The sequence below is a fragment of the Oxyura jamaicensis genome, chromosome 15, assembly GCF_011077185.1.
Source record: "Oxyura jamaicensis isolate SHBP4307 breed ruddy duck chromosome 15, BPBGC_Ojam_1.0, whole genome shotgun sequence".
NCBI classification, from domain to species: domain Eukaryota; kingdom Metazoa; phylum Chordata; class Aves; order Anseriformes; family Anatidae; genus Oxyura; species Oxyura jamaicensis.
This window is the reverse complement of record NC_048907.1, coordinates 11277732-11283972: the sequence shown is the minus strand read 5'-3', so window position 1 is coordinate 11283972 and position 6241 is coordinate 11277732. Positions and strand designations below refer to the sequence as shown.

The 6241-nt window shown below is 40.7% G+C and overlaps 1 long non-coding RNA gene across 1 annotated transcript in view; it reads left to right on the top strand.

The window, feature by feature from the left end:
- The window catches only part of LOC118175006, a 4297-nt gene extending 3302 nt beyond the window's left edge, over positions 1-995 (top strand). Inside the window, exon 3 of the long non-coding RNA XR_004754845.1 lies at positions 886-995. This is a non-coding gene — a long non-coding RNA (uncharacterized LOC118175006). The remainder of the gene's footprint in view (positions 1-885) is intronic.
- The last annotated feature ends 5246 nt before the right edge of the window (positions 996-6241 follow it).

Genomic DNA, 6241 nt, shown 5'->3' with positions numbered 1-6241 from the left:
GGTGACTTCCTGTAGCTGTTCCATAGCACATATGGTAGTAGTCTGAAAATGTAACCGAGAAGCACTGCAGACTGGCAATGTTGCCAACCAGAGTTGAACTCCTAAAAGTTAATTTAAAATGATAGGCTGGATGGACACAGGTCACAGTCAGTCTTGGAAATGAATCAAACAGCTTTTTCCTTGCTGCAACAGAGAATGCTGAATCAAAGAAGGGAGTGACTTGGTCTAAGTAGGGCTCTGGCTAGGAAAAACAATCAAGTGAGACATCAAATGATTAAAAACAGAGGCAAGGATAATGCAGCAGTGGTGATGCAAAAGTGAAGAGAACGTAGCTAAGAGCTCTAGATGTATGTATGGAGAGACAAGGTTATGTATCTGGTCTGTTGTACTGGAAGAAAATATAAATGTGGCCATTTTTTCTGAACAGGAGAGTCCAGAACAAGGTCCAAGCTGAAGATGACATCTGACTCGCATTTCTTCTTACTCTCCTTTACTTGGCATCTGTTGTAAACCTACCGTTCCCTAGCCTGAGACTGATCTCAAGGTCATTGTTTTGATTCTACTCTTATCCCTCCTGCCAAGAATTTTATAGAGCTTGGTGTTCTTTATAATGAAAGTATACTGCCCATCAGCTGATACTTCCAGATTTTCAATTTTCTTTTTGGCCTCCTAAGGCTTTAATATGAAACCTTCCATCTCACTGTCCATCAGAACCACTGCTCTTGAATTATGGCCAATTTCCTCTTAATATCCACAGCAGGAGTTTTTAATAAATCAAAACAACAAAAAATGCTGGCTTATTCCCATCCTCCAGTGCTGATGGATTTAACTCCATGCCAGTAATAAGCCAGACAAGATGTTACAGAACCTTTTGTTTCTGTACAGGCAGTAGAAGATACTCTTCCCTTCCTCAGGAGTCAACTCTGTGTAAAACAGGCATGTAACCCCGTGCCTCCAAAGATAATGCAAAATAAAAACAGTAATGCTTATCCAGCAAACGGCATTAAGAGAAGGCAAGGAAAATGTGAGATGTTCCATTGGGTCCAACAGGTCTCTGTTCTGAGCCAGTGAAACTTCTCTGCTTTAATTACATTTACACACATCCTACTTGGGGCTGACTTTCCCTGCAGACCTGTAGAAAACCTGATGATGCTCCTGACCATCTTTTCTTCTGATTTTTCTGTGTCCTTTTAGTTCTTGTGTTTAGGTTTCTGCCCTTGTTCGTAACCTGGTTGAAGCTACATGCAGCTGTCACTACATCTGTAACTTCTCCCCTCCCTAAGGTCTCTTTCTTTCAAAGGCTGAGATGGATGTATTTCTCCACTCAGCCACTCCTAAGCTCTTTTCCAAGGGATGCATCCTATCTGAACTTGGCAGGGAATGTGCATGACATTAATTGTAGGACCAGTCAGCACTATTGCTGACTTCCTCGAGAGAAGCTCACAAGTGAACAGCTGAGACATTTCACTCTAAACAGTGGTGTCTTTGGCCCCAGCTGGAGGGGGCGTATCACTCACAAGCTACGGTGAAATGTATGGTGGGGACAGTTATGGCCTTTGTGTGGATCACTTCTATACTTTTACTTTCCAGTGGTGTTAATTTGGCACCCCCTGGAGGAACGATGTTTGAGAACACTTACAGAAAGCAAATATTTTTTCATCAATATTTTATCACCTTTGATTAAATTGATTGTTTAACCAGTAAGTTTTCCAGTTATCTATGGAGAGGGAGTCTTCACAGAAATGTTAATGCAATTTTTCTGTAGGCAGTTTTTATCCTGAGGTGATACATGCAACTTTTTTTCTTCTGTAGACTAAACATGTCAATCTAAAACTGACTGTGGAAGTGTTAGAGAATTTCTCTAACATCATGAAGTAAACACTCAAAAAAAAAAAAAAAAAAAAAAAAAAAGGCACCTATGACAAGAAAAAGCTCGAATCTGGCACAAGATACATAAGAATCTGTATATGTACTTATTCTCATGGCTAGTATGGGCTTATTCCAGGTAAAATGGGGGAAAAGACCTTACTATAGGCCGTGTCTGGATTTACAAACCAAACCAGTATCTTGGGCCATAGCAATAAATACTTGCATTTTGCTAATTAAGTTGAATCACTTTTTTTTTAGACAGAAAAGACAATGTCCTGGGCTTGTGAACTAGCTACAGATTTTCATGGTCAGAAACCAAAAAAATGACGAAGTATCTGTTTTGCCCCTTCAGGCTTTAAGGGAAAGGGGAAGGAAAAATAAAAATAAAAATAAAAAATATTAAAAAAAAAAAAAGTAATTCTAAGATGTATATTGGCACAGCTTTAAAATTCTATTTCAATTGAACAAAATAACTGAATGTTAGCAATTTTTAAAAAGGAAAGTCAACAAGGTATTTTGTAATTATCATCACTTTGCTCTCTTCAAGAAATACCTGATTGAATTACAAAGGAATTTAAAAGAGATCTGAGAACATTGCATATCAGTGCAGCATCCAGTCAAGCTAACCTGTGAAGTGTGAACAATAATTGCATTATTTTTGATCTATGTTTGTCAGCTGGGCACTGAGCAGTGTTTTCATTGCTCCTTCTACCCCAGCAACAAAGCTTAGTCATTGTCCCTGCTGAAAGGGACTTCTTCCTGGAAAATGCATTGTTTCAATAGCTCCTGTATGCATGTTTTTGGTGTGTTGGTTTTTGTTTGTTTTCCTGGAAAGTCCTTTGCATTTTCCTGGGGTCTGCTGCCTAGAATATGGTCCTTCTTTTTGATATACTTAAATCCAAACTCACTGCAGCTTAACCTTGAAACTCATGGGAAATTCAAAGGCTTTTCAGTGGACTAATGGAGAAAGTCACAACACAGATACTGACATGTTAGTTTTCACTAGATTAAAAATTTCCCAAACACAAACATTGGTCAGTAATAGATGTTTGGATAAACAGTGTAAGAAAAGGAACACAAATGATCCTTTTCCTGTTTCCTTCTCATATGATGTCTCTAGCTGTCTTCCTCTCTCTACCACATAATAAGGCAGAGATCCGGGACTGGCTGCCTGATCTGGAAAACACTTTATGTTAAGAGTGCATTCTAATTTACATCAAGGGAAGAACATTGATCATCTGCAGGACTGGACTATCAGTATTTAGAAGAATGCTGGACAAAAAGACTGTCCTTGGTATGTTTTCTTTTGCCCTACAAAGTTGTTTTTCCTTGCCCACAGACAAGCAGCCAACAGTAGGAAACCACAACTGAAGATGGCTGTGATAACATTACTCTTGCTGGGTTAGGAAGATCTTTATTTTCCATGTAAAACACATAATTATTAGTTTAATTATATAGCATGTTTTCCATGTTGCATTTGCCAAATCTGATATTAAGAATTTAATATCACTTTCACCAGCGGTGAAAAAAATCTCAGAGAAAATTAAACAGCATTGGTCTTTCTGCATGCTATCTATCACAGGGTGACTGAGAGTTCCAGTCATTAATGTAATACAAATGCATTTGAAATTTTACAGTAGGATATGATTAGCTGCCTTCAGGTCCTTTTCAATAGGATTGATATCTATGTTATTTTTTATCGGGAATTCCTAAATTTTTTTTGCTAGAAACACTATCAAAGGTGCCAATTTCTGGCTTGTATCCATCTGTGTATCGTGGAGTATTTTGAAACAGCTTGTGTATGTACACCTACAGGTAGGCAAAAAGGAAATAATATTTGTAGCTTCTTTTTCTCCTGAAATTAAAATATACCTACACAGTCCAGAGCCTGAAAATGAATTCCTTTTAGAATGACCTGGACTGTAGACGGAAGAAAGAGGGGGAGTGTATTGCTAAAGAAACATTAACTGATGGAACAGATGGGAAAGACTCTCTAGAAAAAAGTTCTTGTTCATTCTGCCCAGCTCAGAGTGGTGACTGGTACAAAACCACGCTGTTCAGGGGTGGTTTCTTTGTAACGTCATGTAAACCACCCTGAGCTGGGAGGGACATGTCCTCAGTGCACACTGGAGGCAGCTATAGCAGTCTGCTGTGCAACTGCACAGAGCAGCAGATCGGTACATCTCTAATTATTATTTATCTGGCTGGCTAAGCAGTGCAGCATTTAAAACCTAATTTGTTGTATAATTTAATTTTAATTGAGTCTCCCATCCACACAGGACTCGTTAAGCTAGCTGTATGTTTCACTTGCTGTCTTTTTACATGGATACTATGGGAGAGTTGCAGGAGCTGAACCAATCATTCGCTTGCATTGTGCTATCACCAAGGTGCAGTAATTCCTTGGTGTGATTGCAGAGGGATCTCTTGGCAGGAATATTTGGGAAATATGTTTTCTCTATGCCACAGCGTAACAAAACAACTTCCTCCCTCAGCTAATGCCATGGTTTACACAAAAGATTTGGTGGTTAGGCTTTCAGTTACATCTCCCATATGCTGGTATTTTCCTCTGCCGCTCAGAGATAACAATTACTAGTAAATTTGAGCAGTAATAAAAATGAAGCACTGTGACAATGCTTTTGAGTGATAGTAACTTTCACTGATGTGCCTCTCTTCAAGTGTATAAAAGGCAGTAGTTCTCAGTGAGGACAAAGTTGAAAGTAAGCAGGGCATTTTACAGACAAATCCTTTTGGAGGAATGCACAGGCCAATTTGTGTAGAACCAATTTTGTATAGTAGTATTACTAAGGGATGATTTATAGGATAAGGTCAATAATGCAAAGCTCTTAAGTACATGCATCAATTTTGACTTACATGGATGCTTGTTTTCTCCTGAATGGGGCCCATGTGGTTGAGAACTGTGAAGCAATAGTGTATCAATTGAAACTGCAGATCTTAAACACTTTTAAAAGATTATTTAGCTTGTACCCGTAGAGATGTGGGGCTTTCTAGCACAGGCTGGTGTCACTGTGAAGTTCATGTGGCCAAGGGGATCCACAGGGGTTCCAGGAAAGCTTAAGATAACAGCAAAGTCTCATCGCTCAGGCCTGTGAATCAAGTAGGAGTATCAAAGCAAAGAGGTTCAAATGGTTTTATTTTCAGTGTTTTCTTTTTCTTCTTTTTTTTAAGCCTTCTGATTTAACCCAGCTTCAAAAGATTTTGGGGGTGGTGGGGAGGTAGGGGGCAGAATTCATTGCAACTGTCTGGGTTGTATGACTAATGTAAGAAGCTGATCGTCAGGGAGATCTAGGGTATCTCAGCTTCCTCCTGCTCTATTTTGATATACTTAAAACTGTCCAAGTTCCTTGGATGAATGTGGTGAAGAAACTCAACCAGAAAGCTGCTACTGGTGTTGTGCACAAGGATATCAGTTAATCTGCCAGCACTTCTTACTTGAGGTGCTAATTGGCCTGAGCAGATTATGGTACTATTAGTACAAATGTCCCAGGAAACACTTGAAACAGATATACAGAAACAAGAGACAGGAGTGCAGACTGACCAACAAATGGGTAGTACTGATAATTCTTTATGCAGGGGGGGAGGAGAGGACCACCAAATTCAGATACTGTCTGTCTTAATAGCCTTTGTGGAGCTGGCATGTGGGAGGGGGAGTTATTTGTGAAATTCTTCAATGGTTCATAGAAAGCAGGAGTAATGCCTAAGAGGATATCTTTCAGGAGACCCTGAGGAAGAAGCTCCAGACTACGTGGATGTGTCCACCAAAGGACAGCCAGCTGCCTGGTGGGCAGGCACGAGGGCTGACTGCCTGAGGTAACAGCCATGAGGCTGGAGGGTGAAGGCAGCACCAAGCATGTGATGGAGGGAGACGGTGCTGCTCTGTGGGACTTCAGGCTGACCTAAGGCAGGAGCAGGATGTGCCCAAGTGAGGAGGTAAATTGTTCTTGGTCAGTGTAGCACCTTGAGGTTGCTTTGGGTGGGATGGAAGGGTGGGAAGGTGAATTAGGGGGCCTGGGGAAATGAGGATGAGAGTAAGCCCCACAGACGCTGGGCTGCAGTGAGGCAGCCCTTGGGGAACTCATGAGACCTCCCACTTGATGTTTTGCTCAGTTGTTTTTTTAGAACTGTAGAAGAAGGCGTTAAAACAGGGTGCAAGCTACAACCTCAAGGCTCACAGAGGAAAGCAGAGACTTAAAAACAAACAGACCCTACCACCTTTGCTACAGTCTCTTCATAGTATAAGAATGAGACGGTTATGAGGGTAATGAAGAGCACTGTGGTGATTCTTAAGGGTGTGGGAAGCTCTGCTACTCGCTCTCGTCCCTGCTAGCCCTGGGTTTGGGTACATAAGGACTCC